General features: G+C 44.8%; 1 protein-coding gene across 1 annotated transcript in view; it reads left to right on the plus strand.

Annotated features, from left to right (window-relative positions):
- Positions 1–22,807, plus strand: part of LOC122808457 — a 1,306,749-nt gene that overhangs the window by 101,135 nt on the left and 1,182,807 nt on the right. The gene's annotated exons all lie outside the window — the stretch shown is intronic.

Here is a 22,807-nt window from a genome sequence, read left to right on the forward strand (position 1 = left end):
AGGTGACTCCATAGTCAGACACACTGCTGTCCCGCACACCAGACTGAACAAGGGAAAGGGTACAGTAAGCTGCCTGTAGGCTGCCACAATACGCCACATAACAGAAGTATGCAGGTCACTCCAAAGCAAGTAGAAATATGATGCAGTCATCGTCCATGCTGGTGTGAATGACCTGAGATGTACCTCCCTAGACTACATGAAAAGAGACATAGATGAGCTCTCTGATTATGTAGTCCAGGCCGGTATGACACTCACCGTTTGCAGCATCCTACCCTTACCAAGAATAATGCCACAGTACAAACATGGAATGATCAGTCATAGCAAGTGGCACACTTACTGGTGTCATTCCAAGGGGATCCAATGTCTGTCTGCTTGGGATGTCATGCTTGACAAGCCACGCAGCTGTTCTTGGGATTGCTTGCACTTGTTACCCCTGGGTGTCTGAATATTGGATAAGGCCTTTGCCACCTCCATAGAGCCTTTTGTAGGCAAGGCTGAAAAGACTGACCCACCACCCTAGAAAACATAAGTGGAAAGAAACATAAGGGTAATGCTGACCAATGCCAGATGTGTAAACCCCAATATGCATGCTCCCAAGGCCATCCCCAGTATGGAGAACATCGATGTCTGTGCAGTGACAGAAACCTGCTGCAAGCCTCCTGACAGCACACCAGCACTACCAGGTTATACCACGTATCATGTGTCATGGCCCCAAAACCTGGAACAAAACATAAAAGGAGGGTGAGTATCCATATTCAGCACAGACACCCATACGTCCAGGTAACTGACAATGCACAAGGCATTGCAGTCCACCCATGTGCAACTAACTGTAGGCAAGACTGATGTACAGTCTGTAGCATGCTACAGACCACACTCTCACACACAGGAACCCCACCCAGCCATCCTGAAGACACTGGACAGTATGAATGTCCCACCAAATACCAAACAAGGTACCAGAAATTACCACATTGGTGGTAAACCATTATGTATGGAAGGAGTAACCAGGGACCTAGGGACACAAGTGGACAGTAACCTGTTATGTGACACCCACATTGCCAATGTGGCTAGGAAGACTGTCTACATTTGACACTATATCAGGAAAGGATTCACATCTATGTCAACAGAGGTCATTGTGCCCCTATACTGTTCTCTAATCACACCCATAATCTAGTACAATGCCTCATATGGGATGTACCTTACCTGACACCTGCAGCAGTTAGAAAGACCTCATAGGTACCTCACCAAGAGGATAAAGGGTCTCAAATATGTCATATGCTGCCTGGCTGTAGACACCCCAGCTGAATGCAGTCATATACTGCCTACACAGAGGCATTGCATGCCTGTTGTAGAAGGCCATGCCCAACACAGGAGTAATGGACATGCTCCACCCCAGAAAACTCAAATCCATCGGAGCTGTGAGAGTGAGAAATGTCAACCTCAACAAATAATGAAATAGGATGTGCTGGTGGGACAGATACATAATCCAGAGGCTCCTCACACCCTGGACCAGAATCCCACTCCATGTTAGGCAGAGCCCCTCACTGACAGTCTTCAACAGGAATCTTGCCAAGTGGATGGATGATTGTAGAGTTACACTGGGGGTCTTCACTGTGTCATGTCCAGACAGAGGCACAGCAAAGCAAATCATAAATTGCCATAATATTCACATAGCAAGGGGTGGCAAAAGCCACACACACTCTGGCTAGGCTAACAAATGCCCTAGGGTGGATAGCCTAGTATGAACCTATGAACCTATGAAGTAACAAATTGTACAGGACACTAAGGATAATCCCAAGGCTTTCACAACTGATGGTAGGAACCATGTTGGGAATTCACAGATATGCTCTGAATCACACAAATATCACAAACACACACGCATATTGCCAACATACATCCTGACAGGTGCAGTGCAAACCCCGAATGCAGAATATCTATCCCAGCAGACTGCTGGCCCCTGACATTGCAGATGCTGAGGTAACAGCCAACATCTACAAAGCAAAACACACAGCAGCAATGGTATGAGATGGTGTCCTGAGCTTAGTGCAACATGGACTCCAAGATGAATGGAATGCCAAACCACATTACTGCTCAATGTCAGCCTTACCACAGAATATGTACCCAAAGAGCAGTGTACAACAACAGTGGTCCTTCTCAACAAAGGTGTTGCCTGAATGGATACTGAAAACTACTACCCCAGAATCCTGAGAAGCTCGGTCTGCACAGCTATGGAAAGGATCAGCATGTACCACAGACATAAAGATATTGGGGACCTACTGACACCAGACCCTACCCAGTGTGGCTTTCTTAAGTGCAGATCCTGCCCTAAACATGTTTGACTCAATTGAAACAGTCATTAAGGTCATTGATGAGGGCAATGTGGTCCACACAGCGTAGCTGGACCTTGCAAAGGCTTCTATACAATACCCTACGTGTTCATTATAGATAAGCTCACCAGCTTAAATATAAACCCCTATGTCAGTAGAGGGGTTGCAAACCAGACCAAGGACAGAACAGACATGGTCAGACATGCTGCAGCCATGTCAGACTACAAACCACATATAACTGGCATCCCACAAGGCTTGGTCCTGGGATCTCCCTCGTCTGGTATATATGTCCCATAGGTACAGGCAAACATGGAAGGACTGTGTCCAACATGTTTGCAGAGGACTACAAACTGCTCACCACATATGATCCACCAGCTGACACAAGCATCCCACAAAAGGGCCACATAGAAACAGACAACTGGTGCCATAGCCATGTCAGCAAGCTAATTGCAGAAATGTGTATAGTCAACCCCGTGGATATACAGTAAGTGCCCACCAATTACCACATAGGTGTTAACCCATTATGTAGTTAACATGTAATGAGAGACCTGGGGACACAAGGTGATAGATATCCTGCAGTGGACAAACATGTGCTGTAGTGTTTACAGAAACATACCATATACCCACCTAATCATGAAGGTTGTCAGATCTAGATAAGGGAGGTCATTGTGGCTCTGCAGTCATCCTTCATCAGCGGTACAATTGACTACAATAGCCCCTGTGGGATGTACCTCAGCAGACATCTCCATCAACCGTAAAGTCCCCAACATTACCTCACCAGGAGTATCAAAGAGCTTGCACAGATGCCATGTGTTGCCTGTGTTGCTGGTATCAATAAACATGCTGCACCTTGTACAATCTGAATGGCAGTGAGCTATGCACATGAGAGACCTGAACCCCAGCACTGACTTACATAGGACAAGCTGTACTGCATGATCCATAACACAGAAGCCACCCCCACCCATGAGTGAACCCCCAGTACAGGCTACCCATAGAGTCACTTATCAATCTTCCTCAATAGGAATCTTGATGAGTGGATGGGAGATGGTAGCTTTATCCTGGGTATCACTGTCATGTCACAGGTAGATAGAGGCACAGTATACTAACCATGACATTTGTCATGGCAAACTCCACTTACAATGTGTGTTGAAGGACAAACACACTCTCCAACTAGCATTAGACATGGACTCGAGCACATTGCTAGTGTTTGCAAATGTACACCTATGTTGTGGAATACACTACCAATGTTGGACAAGCCTGGTTTAAGTAGTTCATATCTGAACAGAATGCAACATGGTCAGATGTACACAACTGGCCCCTAACCAGGCTGTTGTGCTCACTATCGAAGTGTAAAGCAGTGATAGCACTAAAGCCCAGGATACTGTCCACCACAGTCAAAGTACTACCAGTACACTATACAGTACTACAGTGTTAGGTCAGTGTGAAAGGATGTTGACAACTGTATGCAAAGTATCCCATGCAAACACTGCAGTCACAGTATAATCCTGTTGTGTTCACACACAAAGCAGTTGTACAGTAACTACACAACATGACACAACACACAACCATAAACGGGTGATATTTGTTGAAGTTCACACTCATCCACAAATGTGGTGGGCTGCAGAGTCCAACATATGGAATGCTCACACTGGGCATGCTCACACACTTTGATAAATGAGACACATGTCAGATAACATGCCATGGGAAGGCTGAACTGGGCATGCTCACACACTTAGGCTAGATCTCAGTTTAGCAGTTGGACACACATATCTGGTATTTTTATGTGTTATTCCAGGAACCAACCACATTACAGCAGTCTGCCCAGTGCACACAGTTAAATGACTACAGAGACATACGTGATATAGTGGATCCCTCCCATATGCAAACATCTTCCACAGATGCACAAGTTGTTCATACAAACAGGGAATGCTATGGCAATAAAGATGTGCAAACAGTCTACCAGCAACAAATAATGTGCATTTGACAATTAAACATATGGGTGTAGAGGTCAACACTAGGCTGTTTGCCCTAGGGAATGACAGCTAAGCCAGAGTGTGCTTGGTGTCTGCCTCCCCACAGGATGCACATTCCCCTTTCTAAACACCGATGATGTCAGCACCCTATAAGTACAGCAGGAGAAAAAAAACTTCCCAGTAAAGTGAGTAGCGTGCTCTGCTAATGTGTCTGTCACAAGTGTCATAACATAGTTAGGTAGGGGTTTGAATCCTGCAAATGCTCAGTGTGAGTGAGTGGGGTTGGTGTGTGTGTAAGTCTGTGAGAGAGAAATGTTCCTTTTGGCAACTAGGAAAACACACTACAGGATGCACATTCCCCTTTCTAAACACCGATGATGTCAGCACTCTATAAGTATAGCAGGAGAAGGGAAACCTCCTAGTAATGCGAATAGCGCGCTCCGCTAATGTGTCCGTCGCAAGTGTCATAACATAATTAGGTAGGGGTTTGAATCCTGCAAATGCTTAGTGAGTGGGGTTGGTGTGTGTGCAAGTCTGTGGGAGAGAAATGTCCCTTTTGGCAACTGGGAAAACACACTACAGGATGCACATTCCCCTTTCTAAACACCGATGATGTCAGCACTCTATAAGTATAGCAGGAGAAGAAAAACCTCCCAGGAATGCAAATAGCGTCCTCTGCTGATGCGTCCATCTCAAGTGTCATAACATAGTTAGGTAGGGGTTTGAAGCCTGCAATTGGCAAGTGTGTGTGTTTGTCTGAGGGGGGTTAGTGTGCGTGTGAGGGAAATGTCCCTTTTGGCAACTAGGAGAACAGACTACAGGATGCGCATTTCCCTTTCTAAACACTGATGATGTCAGCACCCTATAAGTACAGCAAGAGAAGGGAAGGGAAACCTCCCAGTAATGCGAATAGCACACTCTGCTAATGTGTCCGTCTCAGGTGTCATAACATAGTCAGGTAGGGGTTTGAATCCTGCAAATGGCAAGTGTGTGTTTTTGGCTGAGGGGGGCTAGTGTGTGTGAGGACAATGTCCCTTTTGGCAACTAGGTGAACAGACTACAGGATGCACATTTCCCTTTCTAAACACTGATGATGTCAGCACCCTATAAGTACAGCAAGAGAAAGGAAACCTCCCAGTCATGCGAATAGCGCGCTCTGCTAATGCGTCCGTCTCAAGTGTCATACTTCAGTTAGGTAGGGATTTGAATCCTGCAAATGGCAAGTGTGTGTGTTTGGCTGAGGGGGGTTAGTGTGTGTGCAGTTGTGTGCGAGGGAAATGTCCCTTTTGGCAACTAGGAGAACAGACTACAGGATGCACATTTCCCTTTCTAAACGCTGATGATGTCAGCACCCTACAAGTACAGCAAGAGAAGAGAAACCTCCCAATAATGCGAATCGCACACTCTGCTAATGTGTCCGTCTCGAGTGTCATAACATAGTCAGATAGGAGTTTGAATCCTGCAAGCGTGTGTTTTTGGCTGAGGGGGGGGGGCTAGTGTGTGTGAGGACAATGTCCCTTTTGGCAACTAGGTGAACAGACTACAGGATGCACATTTCCCTTTCTAAACACTGATGATGTCAGCACCCTATAAGTACAGCAAGAGAAAGGAAACCTCTCAGTCATGCGAATAGCACGCTCTGCTAATGCGTCTGTCTCAAGTGTCATACTACAGTTAGGTAGGGGTTTGAATCCTGCAAATGGCAAGTGTGTGTGTTTGACTGAGGGGGGTTAGTGTGTGTGCAATTGTGTGTGAGGGAAATGTCCCTTTTGGCAACTAGGAGAACAGACTACAGGATGCACATTTCCCTTTCTAAACGCTGATGATGTCAGCACCCTACAAGTACAGCAAGAGAAGAGAAACCTCCCAATAATGCGAATCGCACACTCTGCTAATGTGTCCGTCTCGAGTGTCATAACATAGTCAGATAGGAGTTTGAATCCTGCAAATGGCAAGCGTGTGTTTTTGGCTGAGGGGGGGCTAGTGTGTGTGAGGACAATGTCCCTTTTGGCAACTAGGTGAACAGACTACAGGATGCACATTTCCCTTTCTAAACACTGATGATGTCAGCACCCTATAAGTACAGCAAGAGAAGGGAAACCTCCCAGTAAGGCGAATAGCACACTCTGCTAATGTGTCTGTCTTGAGTGTCATAACATAGTCAGATAGGGGTTTGAATCCTGCAAGTGGGTGCTTTTGGCTGAGGGGGGTTAGTGTGTGTGAGGACAGTGTCCCTTTTGGCAACTAGGTGAACAGACTACAGGATGCACATTCCCCTTTCTAAACAGTGTTCAGCTGAAGGCCATGGCTCTGGCACAAGTTGTCTGTTTCTATGATGCCCCTTTGGAAGATGCTTGTGTCGGCTGGAGAGTCGATTATGGTGGCCAGTTCGCAGTCATCTGCATATTTGGTCAGCCACAGTCCGTCTGTGTTGGCCTGTACCTCCAATAAATATATACCAAACAAGAGAGGTCCCAGGACTGAGCCTTGTGGGACACAACTTGTAACTGGTTTGGAGTCTGGCATGGCTCCAGCAATTCTAACCATGTGGGTTCTGTCCTTGAGCCACTGTGCAATCCATCTAGTGACATAGGGGCTTATATTTAAGCTGGTGAGGTTCTCTAGAATGCCCAAGTGGAGTATTGTTGTGAAGGCTTTTGCAAGGTCCAGGTAGGCTGTGTGAACCACCTTCCCCTCGTCAATGGCCTTGCTGACTGTTTCAAAGAAGTCAACCAGGTTAAACCTGGTAGTGCTGGTGTGCTCTCAGTAGCCCTGAACCAGGCATCTGTTACTGCACAGATATCGATGTTCTCCATGCCAAGGAGTGTTTTGGGTGCATGCATCTGGAGGTTTAGACTTCTGGCGTTGGGTAGCATTACTCTTAGTTTCTTATCCCTTGTGATACCTATGAAGGTGGGTTTGTCATTTGAGCCTTCCCTAACATAGGCACTATGGGGGTAGCAAGAGCCTTTGCCAATATCTGAAAGCCCAGGTGTGACAGGTGCAGGCCGTCCCTAGCGAAGCAGGTAGTTCAACAGAAGATGAATATGTGAAGGTGTAGTGCCTGTGATTAGTTAGCAGTAGCATATATGACTGCTCACGTGGACACATGCCAGGTAAGTCATATGCACTGTGTCACAGGCAATGTACATGTGAACAGGACAAACAGTGACATCCTGTCAAGTGGGACATGGACATACATATAGTAAGCTATGCAGATGGCACTAGGAGTCCACAGAAGCTCTATAACTATGCATTGCAGGTGTGATCAGTATTCCAGGGTAATTGCAAGCAAACATGCATGCAAACAAAGCTACAGTAAACAGGACTGCATGTAGTCCATTGTACAGCAAACAAGCTGTACCAGTTCCAGTAGGTAACACTGCAAATATGCAGGCACTATGCACATGTACATGGACATACACGGGTCAGATGGCTAGGGTCCAGCCTCAGTGCACACAAGTGTACAGACCATGTACTGTCAGGATGTACAATAACTGGATGGAAACCCATGTGCTCATACCTGCAGTAATACACATGTCAAATAACAGACACTGAGCCTTCACTCAGTGGTTCCATACTTAGTAGGATGTATGTTACCTGGCCTGCCACCACAGTATCCCTGACATATATGGGGACTCTCCCTCCTGTGACAGTTAGTTATGTGTGTTGGGGCTGTCTAGCATGGTATGAGATGTGAGCATGCAGTGCTAGGGTGCTCCTGTGTGTCCTGTACCAGTCGTGTAGTACTGCACACATATCAACATCCTCAAACATCTGCATTGCAGAGTCCAGTGTGGGCAACATGCCACTTGCAATGTACATGTCCATCATTGTGTATTACTACATTCATTACCTTATTCCCTGTGCTACCTATGTATGTAGCCTTCTGTTGACATCATTACCACCAGTATGCCAACATGTGCAGATGATACACTACGGTACTTACCATGGGTGTAGACAACAGGACATGACAATCACACACTTACTGCATCAGGCATGCTGTGATATACCCACAATTAATTCAGCACACAGTACTGTTAACAACATGATACTATTACTACACATCTATGTGGTCACCCTGTGCATCAGCAACATGTTAACCTGTACCTGCACAGTTGTTACAGATTGCAGGAGGTGGCACAGTTTCATCATATGCACAGGGTGTGAACTTGGTATGCCTGAGTCAGCCACCGGTACCACCTATTGACATGTATGTGTATGTGTGTTGGTGAGGGACAGCAGTAGAAGGTGGGGCAATGTTGATTCAGTGTGTGCGTGTATGCGGTAGCCCTAGGTGTTGTCAATTCGCATGTGTGTATGGATGCACACAGTTCCACCTCATGGCTGCCATATACTGGTGTTTGTGGACAGCCACAGACTGTACCTGCCAGGTCATACAGATCAGTGTCGCTGGCCACGGACACGGTACCTGTGCCTTGCAGGGGTGCTACGGACCATATCCGGTACCAACCCAGACTGGGTACTGTCATCAGAAGCAGGTGTTCGTTGACTGGACACACAGATACCTGTCGGGCCTGGCCAGAGCCACGTGCACGTGGTCTCCTGGGGCGGTCTGATGACAGCACAGACCCAGCATTGCTGGGGCTGCTGCTGGCACTATGGGGGCGGCCGCAGCCCTGCTGTCGTCCGCGACGACTGCCAGCTGCTACTGTTGCTGGCATACGGCCACGTCGACGCCTCAACCGCCCACTATCGCCCTGGCTCATGGACATGTAGTTGTGGAACCGGTCTAATATGTCCCCACAACGTCTGTCTATGACATCGGTGAAATCACGGATGGCAGCCGCAATGTCACGCATACTGTCAGTCATGGCTTTGCGACATGCTGTCAGCTCCCTCAGACCCTGTCTGGTGTACCGTTCCATACGTGACTGTGCCTGCATGACAGCCCGAAACATAGCTGAGGTTGTAAGACCTCTGTGGGCACGTCTGACAGGGGCAGTACGCCCACGGATGCTCCCACGAGTACCCCTGGACATCTGTCTGTGTGGTACCATCTCTAGGCCATGCCCATGGCTGCTGTGTGGGGATGCATGTGCCTCAGATACCACATGACCCTGGTCAATGCCCACTGTATGCTGCCCATCACCTAGGGACATTGGTGACAAAGGGTGTATTGGCAGGATAACTATGCGCATTGATGGGGTCGACAGCTGTGTACTGTCGTGTGACCAATGGCGGACCCTGACATACTTTCCTGTGCCATTACACAGATGTCATCATTATCAGTAACCACGGCTCCCTGCTACATGACACCAGAGCAGCAACAGAACATGTGGGAGGGAAACAGGAAACACAGTTTACAATGTCTACACATTACCGGTGATGCACACATGCACACATGCACAGGTGCACACATGCACACGTGCACACATGCGCACAGGTGCACACATGCACAGGTGCACACATGCACACATGCACAGGTGCACACATGCACACATGCGCACAGGTGCACACATGCACACAGTTTCACACAATTGTACAGTACTCAGTATGCGTGATATCAACACACAGACACAGAGACACCTACATGCATACAAAGAGCACTACTAAGTGAGCCAAATAGTACTATTACTATCAACACTATTACAGGAATTGTTAATACACACTCACCAGCATGGATAGGCTGCATTGCTGTTATACCAGAGGGTCCTGCAGATGTGAAGAAACTAATGTCAGTGGGCACAACTGTGCCATTGTTACTGAGTATGATACAGGTCAGTAGTACAACAGTCGCCTTTCACAGGTCGGCTGCTAATATTGAGGATATCACACTTGCACATTAAATACTATGATGACAGCTACAAACCAAGGACACACCTCACACATGCATTAACTACCAGTGTACACAACAGTCAACTATACATATGGCATACTACCTGCACGTTCACTGTCTTGCTGCTGCGTGGCTCCAGCCTCCATCATAATGCATGTCTGCTGCTGCTGTTGTTGCTGGCAGACTGGAGCCACTACACTCATGAGTAGTCCCTCCAGGCTGGTGAGTGGGTGATGTGTAGCCACCCCACCACCTGTGGCGACCTGTTGCCTGTGGATATCCGACGCTGACGGACATGTCTGATTAAATCACTGCAGTGATGTCATACCTGCTCATATGTCCTATTATGCGTGCCTATGTCATTTACCCGACGGACAAGGTCTTGCCACAGTGCAGCCCTCTCCTGCTGATTCTGGCTGGTGCAGGAAAAGAGTATTGCATAATCCCGCACCAGGCTCTGGTGTATCTCCTCATCCTCAGCTGTGGAGTAGGTGAGATTCCGCGGGTGGGCCATGTACCTGAGAAAGAAAATAACCTGGTATCAGCAATATATGTCAGCAGAATTTGGCACACATACTACACATGCTACTCGACTGTTATGATACAACATATCTCACATATGTAGAATCTGTCTGTCTATTGGTGGATACACATGTAGATGGCCAGGTATCAGTGCTCAGCCAGCAACTGTGCAACAGTACCTGGCACACTCCATACGACATACTACCAAACCCTAGCAGTCAGAACACTGATTCAGGTCAAGAGCACCTCCTCACTCTGGGGGTTTGTATCTAGGTACTGTATGGCTTACATCATCAACTACTGTGAGCTGACAACACACTGATTGCCCTGGATATACATATCCCACCTCTACCACCAGCACAAACGACTATAGTGCATAACATTACAGATACAAACTTTACACTTTGTAACAGTGACATGGTATCCTTTCAGCCCACTGGGCCAGTGGCAGATACAACCCACAATGCTGACCCCTACACAATTGCTTTCTACAGACATCTCCGAGAATGCATGGATCATGCAATCCCATATATGACCAAGACACTCTCCACAAAGGGACAGCATCCTGTCTGGTGGACCCCAGCCATAGACAGATTGTATTACAGAAGATGGAAGCTACTGCAAGACAGAGCATAATTCCATAAAGGGAGGGCATGTCTGAGTAGCACTAGTAAGGATCTATTTTCCATCATAAAAACATCCATGGGCAACTTTGAGAGGGAAATCAAGAGGGACACTACAGATAACCAGACGGCCTTCTTCAGTTATGTTAGCAACCTGGTCAGGATCCATCCTCTATGCCCATAGTTAGTACACAACAACAAATATTTCACTGACACCACAGACATCGACAACATTGTGGCAGACAGGTTCAGTGCAGATGTCACCCCGCCCTCTCCCCCAAAATAAGACATAGTTATCCCAGCTGACTGTAACCTCCCTGTCATCACAGATGTCCAGGTGAGATCCACCCTCAGGACAGCAGAATACACAACATGAATGGGACCTGATGGTATCCCCAGTTGCATGCTACATAAACTCTGACAGGAGCTAAACACACATATAGAAGTGCTATGTAACACTAGCCTGACTACAGGATATGTACCTGTACACTGGCACACAGCAGCAGTGGTTCCACTCCACGAAGGAGGCACCTCAACATACCAATACAATACAACACAATACATTACATTACATTACAATACAATACTATACAATATGCTATTGCCGTGGGACTACAGCAGCGTACTGTTCTGCTACCCTGACCATTGTGACACATGTGGTGTGATGGTACCTGCTGCTGTCACACAGTTACACAGGGTGACTCATATGGCATATTACCTATCTGACTAACATTCAGCAGGGGTATGTGTGACATGTACTCATGGGGAGTCTTGCTTCTTAACACTGTGTGGTTTATTGCAGGGTATGTCTTATCTGTGGGTAGGAACTCTTACCTCCACATGTGCACTCTATTGCAGTGGCACGGACGACGCACAGCAGACATGTAGGTTGTGGATGGTGTGAGGTGTTACTATGGTTGTTGGACTTCTGTCATGGGTGTGACTTACATATGTAAATCCGGGAGTGATAACCTCTATGTGGGTAGCATATGTGTACTCTGTGGTGTTGTCAGTCACTGTGCATTGGTAATGTGTTTGAGTGCATTGTGACAGTGTTGTACATGTCACTGTGTCCTTCTCCATATCTGTAGCTGTCATGTGAGGTCCATACCATGGCATCCATTATGTGGTGTGGAGGGGTACACCGACCTACATGTCCATAGCTGACACACCATGTCCGCTGACACATACCATGTGCAGGTATTCCAGGGATAGTGTGCCACTGTGAATATCATTGGGGCCACTATTGTACACATTTATGACCCTGTTCACCCCTGACACATGCAGTGGTGGGCAGCCAATCACATATCTGGTGGTTACTGGTGTAGGTGATCTGGAATGTGGTATGGTTCTCTGGTTTTGACACTGGTGTTCACTCCATGCCTTTGTCATCAGGCACCTGTTGCAATACATCTGTACACATGTGCCTCACTCAGAATTTATATACATCTCTCTCTCTCTATATATATAGATATATATATATATATATATATATGTATATATGTATATATATATATATATATATATATATATATATATGTCCGTATACATATACACATATATATTTTGATGTACATATATTGCTATAGATGTGGAGGGGGGGGGCACAGAGGGGGTGTGAGTGACAGAGGGGGTGGGATAGGCTGTGTTGCAGGTCGTCATATACAGTCATACCTGTAGATAGTCAGATCAGTCTGTCTATGTATATGTATCTACATATATCTATATCTGTATGTGTGCATTACATAGATATGTTTGTACAATATTCTATCTACATCTGTCTATGTATTCCTACATCTCTCTCTATATATGTATACATATATGCATATATATATATATATATATATATATATATATATATATACACACGTACATATGTTGACATACATACGTATCCATATGTTAGACAGGTATATCAACATATTTGTCTACCACACTGTATACACACACTAACATACTGCTAAACATACATAACTGTGAAACCTACTTTGTACATGGCACTACAACCTACAATCAACCAACATTGATATGTGCACATAGATGCTTTCACATACAAATGTATGTACAGCCTTCACTGATAGTTGCTGTATGTCCCCTGCCCTTTACACATCTTCATATACATATGGATACAGACCAATGACACATATGGAGGGTTCACAGTATGTAGACCTTTATAGTATTACTTTACATTACCTGTGTTTGTCACAGCTGCTTGTGTTGCTGTCTGGTTCTCTGTCCTGCTGCTCCACTTCCCAGTTGTCAGCTTTCAGGTAGCTGTTGCTGAACAATTTGTTTGTGTCTGCTTAATTGCAGTTTTCTCTGTCTCTGTCTCTCTCTCTCTCTCTCTCTCTGTCTGTCTCTCACGTCCTTCTCAGGGTGCAATGAAAGTATTGCATGTGTGGACTGGGAGTACAGCATACTTTTGTAGGTATCTGCATATGCCCATGTGATGGCCTCAGCACCAATTGTTAGCCAGCATTTGCTAATTGCATGCAGCCAGTTGTGTACTGATTGCAGTTCTCACTGTGATTTCAGAACAGTGCTATAAAAATGTATGTGAGATAGGCGTAGCCCTTTCAGATTTTAAGGGCAGGGACCATGTTGTTATGCTGTGGACAATGTTCTGTGAGTGTAAAGGTTGGTATCTCTCTCATATTTCCAGGTGTGTTGTAGATTAACATTCCTCCATTCATTTCTCCAGTTTCCTGTACTAACTGTGTATGTACACTGACACCTACAACTACTACTACTGTTAATGTGTGTGTGTGTGCTTTCCTTTCACTTTTGCTTGCACTTTGTTGCTAAGGCTTCAATAGTTGCCCTTTACAGTCACTACTTGTATGCCTGCTAGGTGTTTTGACTGTAGTGTGCTGCTGTAGCTTTCCTATTTTCCATGTACATTCACACCTTGGAATGCTTGCTTTATCTGCTAGGGTGTTACAGCATGCAGTGTGGTCTGGCCATGGTGTGGGCCTTGACATCTATTAGGGTATTTGAGTATGCTGCTGAGCAGGCCCCAGAGACTTTCAGGTTCATCTGTTATGTGCCTCATGGAATGGTACATATCAGTGGGGTACACCCATTAAAATGTCTGGTATGCTGCAGTTGTGACTGTGGGTTAGCATGAGCATATGTATTACTACACTTTTTCTGCCATGCAAGTGATGAATACTTTCAGGACTCCATAGTTACCATTGCATGTGTTACACCTTTCTGCCTACTGTTTGTACATTTCACATGGGGTCTGTGGGGCATCCCTGTAAGTCATTCACTGTTGTTATGTCTAGGCTCTTAACTATTCAAATATGGTGGTGTCAGACCCGTCATGTGTACAGATATTTGCAGGTTGTCCACATTTCTGCCTCATATTTTGGTCAATATCTCATGCACACCTTTTTCTGGCAAGTCACTCTGGGCTCAAGTCAGAATATGGTGACAAACATTCAAGTTTCAGACTGCATACCCTTCCACACATCACACAAAGTGCAGACCCTGTTACTCTCTGAACTGTCTGCTTTTATTGTAACATTACTTGTAATGTGTCCCTGGTTTTGGGCCTTTGCTCCACATATTTTATTACTTGGTCCAGATGTGTTCCTGTAAGAGGTTGTGGGGTATGGGCAGTGCTTATCCTGCTGTGAGTATGTGTGTGGCTTGCAAAGTGCTATAGTGACATTATTACCTACTAGCATCCAACTAGCATGGCTGTTTCTGTTCACACACTACTATTATGGAAATCCACTAGTTTTGATAGTAATTCTAAATGGCATGCTTTGTGTACTACACATCTATATTCCCTTTACATTCATTCCTACTATTACATGATATATTTATTTTAGCACAATGTTCTTGTATAAGAGTCATGGCTTAGCGGTAAGTCATGCAGACTACTGTTTCCAAAGTCCTGGGTTCGGGACTCACACTGGGATTTTATTTTGCTTTTGAACTGAGTACAGGACCTGTCAATCAAAGTGACTAAGGCACTTTTAAGCAGTTGTAACCGGGTTAGCGCTGGTTTGCTCGGAGCTCACGCATGCGCACTGGCGGTTAGCTCCGTGCACACAAGCGCACACTCGCTTACAACCGCTTAACGGTGCTTACTCTGGCACACACCCGCGCTATTTTCTTTGAAAGAAAAGAAAATGGGGAGACAGGAAAGTGGTGAAAAAGGGGTCACAAAGAGGGTAAGACAGTAGGGAAACAAGCTTGGGATGTGCAGGAGGGATGTAGGTAAGGCCATAGCTGCCCATTTCTTCATCAGCAACAGCTGTGCATATGTATGTAATTTGGTGTGACATTTGAAACCTTCCACCCCTGAGAGAGGTGTCAGGACAACAATAATACTTGTTGTACAGCCAATTGTAATTGATAGGTTCCATGTCCAGTAGACATGTGTGCGGAATGGGCAGCTATGTATGGGGCGTAATTTTTTGTGGGTACAGAGTGCCCTTTTTTTTTTTTTTTCAGGTGAGAGTGGTATGTCAGGTGAAGGAAGTCGGTACAGCTGGGGAGGTAGTTGGGTAGGTAAACAGACAAGACAAACAAGACGCATACAGGGGCGGTGTATGACACGTGTGGGGGGGGAGGTTACACAATTGACGGGGACGGAGGTTTGGATATCCAGAGCCCAAGAGCCCACAGATGGCAACAGTGGAACTGATATCCCCACCCATAGGCAGTTGCCACTGTTCCTTCACTTCCCAGGACGGGGCTGTGCTGGGGGCTGTGTAGGCGGGGCAACAGGCATGCCCGTTAGTTGCACCACCAGTGCCTCGAGCTGGCTTAGGGGCTCGAGAACAGAGTCCCGAATCTCCCTACGCACCACAGTCCGGATGCTACGGAGGGTGAGTGGTGGTCCTCCTCCGGGCACACTTGCAGAGGGGGGGGGGCGAGCCCCATCCCCTGCAGCGCTTCCACCCACAGGTGGCACAGGGCCACAGGAGGAGGGTCTGGACTCAGCACTAGTGCCAGGTGCACTCGCCAGCTGAGGTGGGAGAGGTGGGTCCGCTGGAACCCACCTTCCCTGTCGTACTATGTTTTGCATTATGTCATGACAGTTTGGGTTAGTGACATATAATACCATTCACAATTAGTTGTAACAGCATGCATTAGTATTCCCATTAACCAAACACCCAGATATTCACACCATTGAACAGTGTGCATAACACATGCATAATTTGAACAGAAATACACAGTCCAACAACATGCAGGGTTAATTGATGGCAACAGGCCATCAGGTGTGGATGTATGAACAGGGCAGATGCATCAACAGACATGCAAATATATATGACCCAACAGGACAAACGTCCAGGGTGTTAATTGTGATTGCACATACCATTTTCACGTGGAATGGGTTATATGTGGTTATAGGGTGGGGTGAAGAAAGTAATATTAACACCTTCGAATAACAATACATATGCTGTACATTTCTAATAGCTACAGTTATATACACACTACTGTTCTAACTACAGTTTCCTGTATGATAACTATTTCAACTTGGTGATAGGACTGTTACTGCAACATCAATATACATTTTATGGTTCTTCATACACATTCATATCTAGCTTTGTTCAGCTACATCATCCTGCTACATTTGCTTTACATAGCTGTAGACAAGTGTGGATGTTTGGTGTATCAGACAGTCATCCTATCTGCATGTTGCAGACTGAGAGCAACATATCCAGATTTTGGGATACACATTCCAGATGCAGCAACACTTTGAACAGACTTTGCTGTTTGGTTTTGAATCTCACATGCATTTCATTCTGTCTTGACTGCAGTATACTTTATTCAGGGGGTTATTACTACTGTATTGCTGGATTCATGACACTTTCTCACACTCTCTCACTTGCTTTCATTTTACTATTCAGGATGGTACTTCTAGGCTTTATTGACATGTTTTACCAGTAGTTATTGCAATCCTTTCCAGCAGTCTCACTTCTGTCATGTTTCAGTATTTCCACAGGGATATATTTCACACACATGATTTCATCATCTTCTGCAACTATACTTTTCAGCCTGCTGCAGGTTGTGTACTATTTTCTTACAGGCAGGGCATTTTTATTTCATAATACATGTTGGACAGTTTCATGTTTAGGTTAAACTTACAGACTGAAACACACTTTTGTAATCAAGCAATACTTGCATAAACTTTCACACTGTTACTTGCATATTCTATTCCTTACTGACTACACTGCACTCTTTTGCTGACTGTCATACTTTTATATTTCTTTACAGTTACTGGTAGTGGATTACTGACCTGCCTGGTGGCGCAACCGCACCAGCCTATCGCCATAGGCTCTGCGGTTCGCAGAACGGACACCTGCAGCTGTAATATAAATGAAGTAATATTGGAATACACATCTCCATAATATCAGTTAGTTTAATTTCTTACATACATAATTAAATGTTACTTAGTAGTGGGGCGTTGGGTGTTGCCGGGCCTCCTGGATCCAAAGGTTCAGTTGGTCCTGCTTGCGTCTTTTCAGGTCCGCATGGTGGTGACGGACCTGTTCACCAGTCCTTGGAATCCCTGTGGCACTGGTGAGATCATGAGCCAACCGGTCCCACGCCTCAGCTCTGTATGCTCCCCAGAGGACCTGGCCCTGCATGAGTTTGGCCTCATGATGATGGACTAGGAGCCAGACCATGTACCTGGACTCTTCAACACCCCACCTCTGTGCTCAAAAGCGACTACCCTCTCCTACTCCTGTCATTCTGCCTGCAGGTCAGTTCTACAATCGTTTATGCTGTGTATTCCCGCCTATGGGGCTTATATAGTCCGTTTTTCCCGCACATATCTGTGATTGGCCATTTTGGAATTGTATCAACTTCAGTAAACCTGCATTGTCATGCTCTAGTTTGTATTCATTCCTATATATAAGCTATTATTGCATTTACAGGTACTGCTGTCATGGCTTAGTGGTTCTGTACCTTGACTATGGTGTATAGTATCCTGGGTTCGAACCTGGCCACTGCTTTTTATTTTTCATGACTGTCTAGACATGCTGAGGGGTGTGTCTGTGTAAAGGCAGTTTTGATATGGCTTGCTCAACGTTGCCTGTCGGTTAGCTTGTTTGCGCAGTGCGCAGCTCCGCGCAAATGGGGTACGCTGCTTTAAGCCTCATTTGGCTATCGGCACGCATATTACGCTCAGCTCAGCAAGGGGCACTTAGATTCAGCGTGTTAAACCACTGCTCAGCTATGGGCACTCATTTTTCACCAGTTAAACCACTGCTCATGTACGGGCACATACACTCACTCTGTTAAACTGTAGCTCAGCTATGAGCACATCTGGCATTTTTTCTTCTTTTGTTACCTCACATGTCTTCAATATAAATGGGCTATTTCATTACATTTTACATATATTGGGGTTTTATGTGTACATATTTGTCAGGGACTTGTTTCCTGCTTATTTTGAAAAAAAAATTGGTGTTGTGGGGGCTCGAACCATGAATGCCTGCTCTTCAGCCAACATCTCTACCGCTACGCTATTGCTTCCTGGCTTAGTTTGCATATTTAGTTCTTATATGCTTTCCCACTGACTGCTAACTGTAGCTGCGCTACGGGCACGCCCGTGCAAATGAGCGCACTCACGGTTAAACATCTTTACAATTTAAAAAAAAATATATAACATGTTCATTTATATATATTTTATGTTCATAGTCTGTGAGGGCATGTGCTGTGTTGTATTTATTCACATTTCCGTGGACTCTGTTGTGGGTGTTTACTTTGGGCACTTTTACACTTCTGGGGGCGTGTCCGCTTGCAGGGCTCAGCCTACGGACACGCCCCCTACTGTCTTACACAGACCGTGTTAGACTTAGGTGTGATTCAGCATGCTCTCATGAATATGCAGAGCATGCTGACATCACTCCGTTTAACTGCAGCCTCCATATCTTAGTAAGTGAAGAGATTTTCCATATGGGCTTCTAAGCAGAACATTGATTCTTATCAAGCTCCCTTGACGTCCATATTAGAATTCTTGACTATGATCTTTAATAAAGGAGCGGCAGCCGCAACAGTTCGGGTCCAATTGGTTGCTATATCTAACTTTCATCTTGGAGCTGACATACTAAACATAATGTCCCGCAAGTTGTCCAAGGCTTTTCTCAAAGGAACTTTTCGTATGAGGCTTCTAGTGAAAACTCCTTATTCTCCTTGAAATTTAAAGGTTATGTTGTCTCATATAATTCTCCTCCCGTTTGAACCAGCATCATCTTGTGATCTCAAAATTTTGTTGTGGAAAACCATATTTCTGGTAGCTATTACTTCTGCCCACAGAGTGTCAGAACTTCAAGCCTCATCTATCAGCCTTCCTTATTTGATTTTCCATGCTGATAAAGTATCTCTTAGGACAAACCCTTCCTTTTTGCCCAAAGTTTGTTCAGAATCTAATATCAACCAAGTCATTGAGTTACCAGTCTTCTTCCCTAACCATTCCAATAAATTGGAGTATATGCTGCACAAACTTGACGTTCACAGACAGCTCAGATTTTATTTGGACAGAACAAAAGATATTAGGAAAACAGACCAGCTCTTTGTGTCATTCTCCGAAGCCAGAAAAGGTAGACCAGTGGCTAAAACAACGCTTTCTAAATGGCTGTCTGATTGTATCACCTTTGTTTATTCAGCTGCTAATATGCCCTTACTACACAAGATTAAAGCTCACTCAACCAGAGCAGTTTCTACATCTTCTGCATTCCAAGCCAAATTGCCCCTTGATAATATTTGTGCTGCAACCACTTGGTCTAAGCCTTATACTTTTATCACTCATTACAAAGTTGATAAGGCCTCCAGGGACAGGGCTTCTTTTGGGTCTATGGTCCAGAGGAATGTACTCCCGTGAGCCTCCCGAGATTGAGGGTGCTAGGGACGCTACCTATCGGTGAAGAATGAATGGCGAGATTGAACAACTTCACATTAAGAAGTTATGTACTCACCATAACGTTCCATGTGAGTTGTTCATCTCACCTTCATTCTTACGTCCCTCCCTCCTTCCCCCTCCTGGCTTATAGTTGACCTAGAGGTTGGTCTCATCCTGGTTGCTCAATTCTTCTTCCTCTCCATGGGAGGATAGCTCAGTTATATGGCAATAGTACACGCAACAAACAAGATCTGAGGTAATTCCCAATGCATCATGGGATTAGGGGCTTGGTCTCAAGCTACTGGTAAACGTCGAGCTTTGCAAATAGCCGTACCGGAGCCGATGGATCGGCTGCAAACCCATCAGTGAAGAACGAAGGCGAGATGAACAACTGTCATGGAACGTTATGGTGAGTACATAACTTCTTATTTATTTACATTTGGGGCAGAGGGTTAATGCTGTAAGCCGTAGCTCCTTGTGGTTCATGGTTTGATTCCCTTATCCCTCATTTGTCTGTGTTACCTTGTGCAAATCACTTAACCAGACAGTGGTTGGGGAAACTGGTAATTTGAGCTAAGTTCCTCAATGGCCCCCTGGACTGTACGCCTAGTAAGTAAGTGCCTATGAGCAAAAAAATCATAATACACAGGCTATGGCAATGCTAAGGGGAAATCCAGCTGATGTTATCATGTATGAAACCAGTTCTATTCACTGTTCAGCTGAAGAAAAAAATATACTTTCAACACAGAGAAAGACAAAGTGCTAGCTGCTATTCTAATCATAAAAACACTGCAGCTTCATTTAAGTAATAAGACAAAGCAGTAACTACTATTCAGTTACAGTAAAACAGCTTCTCAGTCATTCAAAAAGAAGAATGTGCTAGCTGCTGTTAACCTAGGGTAACAGCTGGGATTTATTTTAAGTAGCACTGACTGCTGTTCTGTCCATAAGAACACTGTGGCATAATTTAAAGTGCAAGACAGTGCGCTACCTACTCTGCAGCTGCTATAAAACAGAATTGTGTGCATTTAAAATGAAAAAAAAGCATTAGTCACTATTATCCTACACAGACAACTGGAATTTTATGTTAGTAGGAGAGGGGTAGTCACTCTTTTACTGGAGGCAAAGACACTGCTATTTTATTCTGAGAGCAAGGTGTTGTTTGACTACTTAAATTACAACAGCAAAATGTTTCACTTTGCCACTACAGCAGATGCAACTGAAAAATCTACCTTCCCAACACCTGGTTACAAGCAGGATGTACACTTCTGAGCCAGCAGCTATCATTGCTGTGGTACCTCCCCTGCCATCCTACCCAGCCTCAATGTCAACATTGCCCACTTCAATGGACAAATGTTCTGCTGTGCCAGAAGCCAAGCAGACCTTATTTTGGGACAGACAGATTGGCCTGCTATCGTTCTTGACTTCAGTCCAGAAAAAGACAGTATTCTTCATTTTAGAGTTTCTTCCCTTTGATGATTTCCAAGAAGGTCATGTGCAAAAGGAAGTACGTTAGTTTGTCAGCAGACTTGCCCATGGTTGAGATTGATGATCAGGAATATATTGATGTCCTTGTGTCACCCTGATGATCTTAAGTTTGGTGAGGCCCTGTGACAGGAGGATGTAACACTCATCCCATATCTTGCCCACAGTGGACGCTGCAGAAGGATTCAGATTGAGGCAACAAACCTCCTGGATGGTCTGTCCATTTGCAGATATTTTAAAAGTAACCATCAATGCCATAGGGGTCCAGATGGAAGGATGATAAAATCAACAAGCAAAGGAGAGTAGTATTGCTGGAATTGAATTTCTCTTCAAGTCATGGTGAATACTTTCACAAGGTGGATAGTGTTTTTACAAAATCTCACCAAGATGACACTGATATATAGACCCTATTTTATATAGAATATGTCAGGGACAGAAGTAGGTTAAAATGAAAAAGACAGCTAGAGGCACGAAACCCAGGATAAAAAAGTGTTCAGTCCTGATAGGCACATTGGTGTGAGGACTGGAATAAATGACAGTGCAGAATCTTCAAGACATGGCAACATTCCTACAATGGGATTAGGCCAGGCTCAGGAGGAGGATGCCTCCCCATTGTAGAAGTAAATAGTAGTCCACAAAAACACAAAAACTGACAGGCCAAAAAAAGAGCCATAAAGATGATAGAGTTGACTATTAAGGATAAGAAATAAATTATGTATTGTTACTATTATGCAAGATGCCCAGAATTTCCTGATAGAAGACATTCAAAAAGATTAAGAGAGAAATTAGAGGAATGAAAAATACTTGCACAAGAAAAACTGTCAAAAGCTTCAAATGCAAATTTGTGTTCATTAATGTAATAGATTCTTGAAAAATATTATAGATCAAGAAACCTTTAGTCTTCTTGGAAAAAGAAGTGACTGAGGAAGTGCAAAAATATAAACAACAAAACGTAGAGAATTTTGAAATGTATAAAAAAGAAACATGGACTTGGAAAAGAAAGAGAGATGTGATATGGTGCTATATTTATGCAAAGGAGGAAGTCAAACTAATAAATACAAAAAAGCAGCTCGAAAGATATTTGAAGAGAAATACAGGCAATCACCTAGATTTTGAAAATTTCATAATACAAAAAATAAGATCACAAAGGGGGAATGTAGAGCAGAAAATTAGTAAAGTAGAAGTTAAACAAATAGCAGCTGAAGTTATGGAAT

This window comes from Protopterus annectens, chromosome 8.part0, assembly GCF_019279795.1.
Source record: "Protopterus annectens isolate FY-2018-M chromosome 8.part0, PAN1.0, whole genome shotgun sequence".
Taxonomy (NCBI): Eukaryota; Metazoa; Chordata; order Ceratodontiformes; family Protopteridae; genus Protopterus; species Protopterus annectens.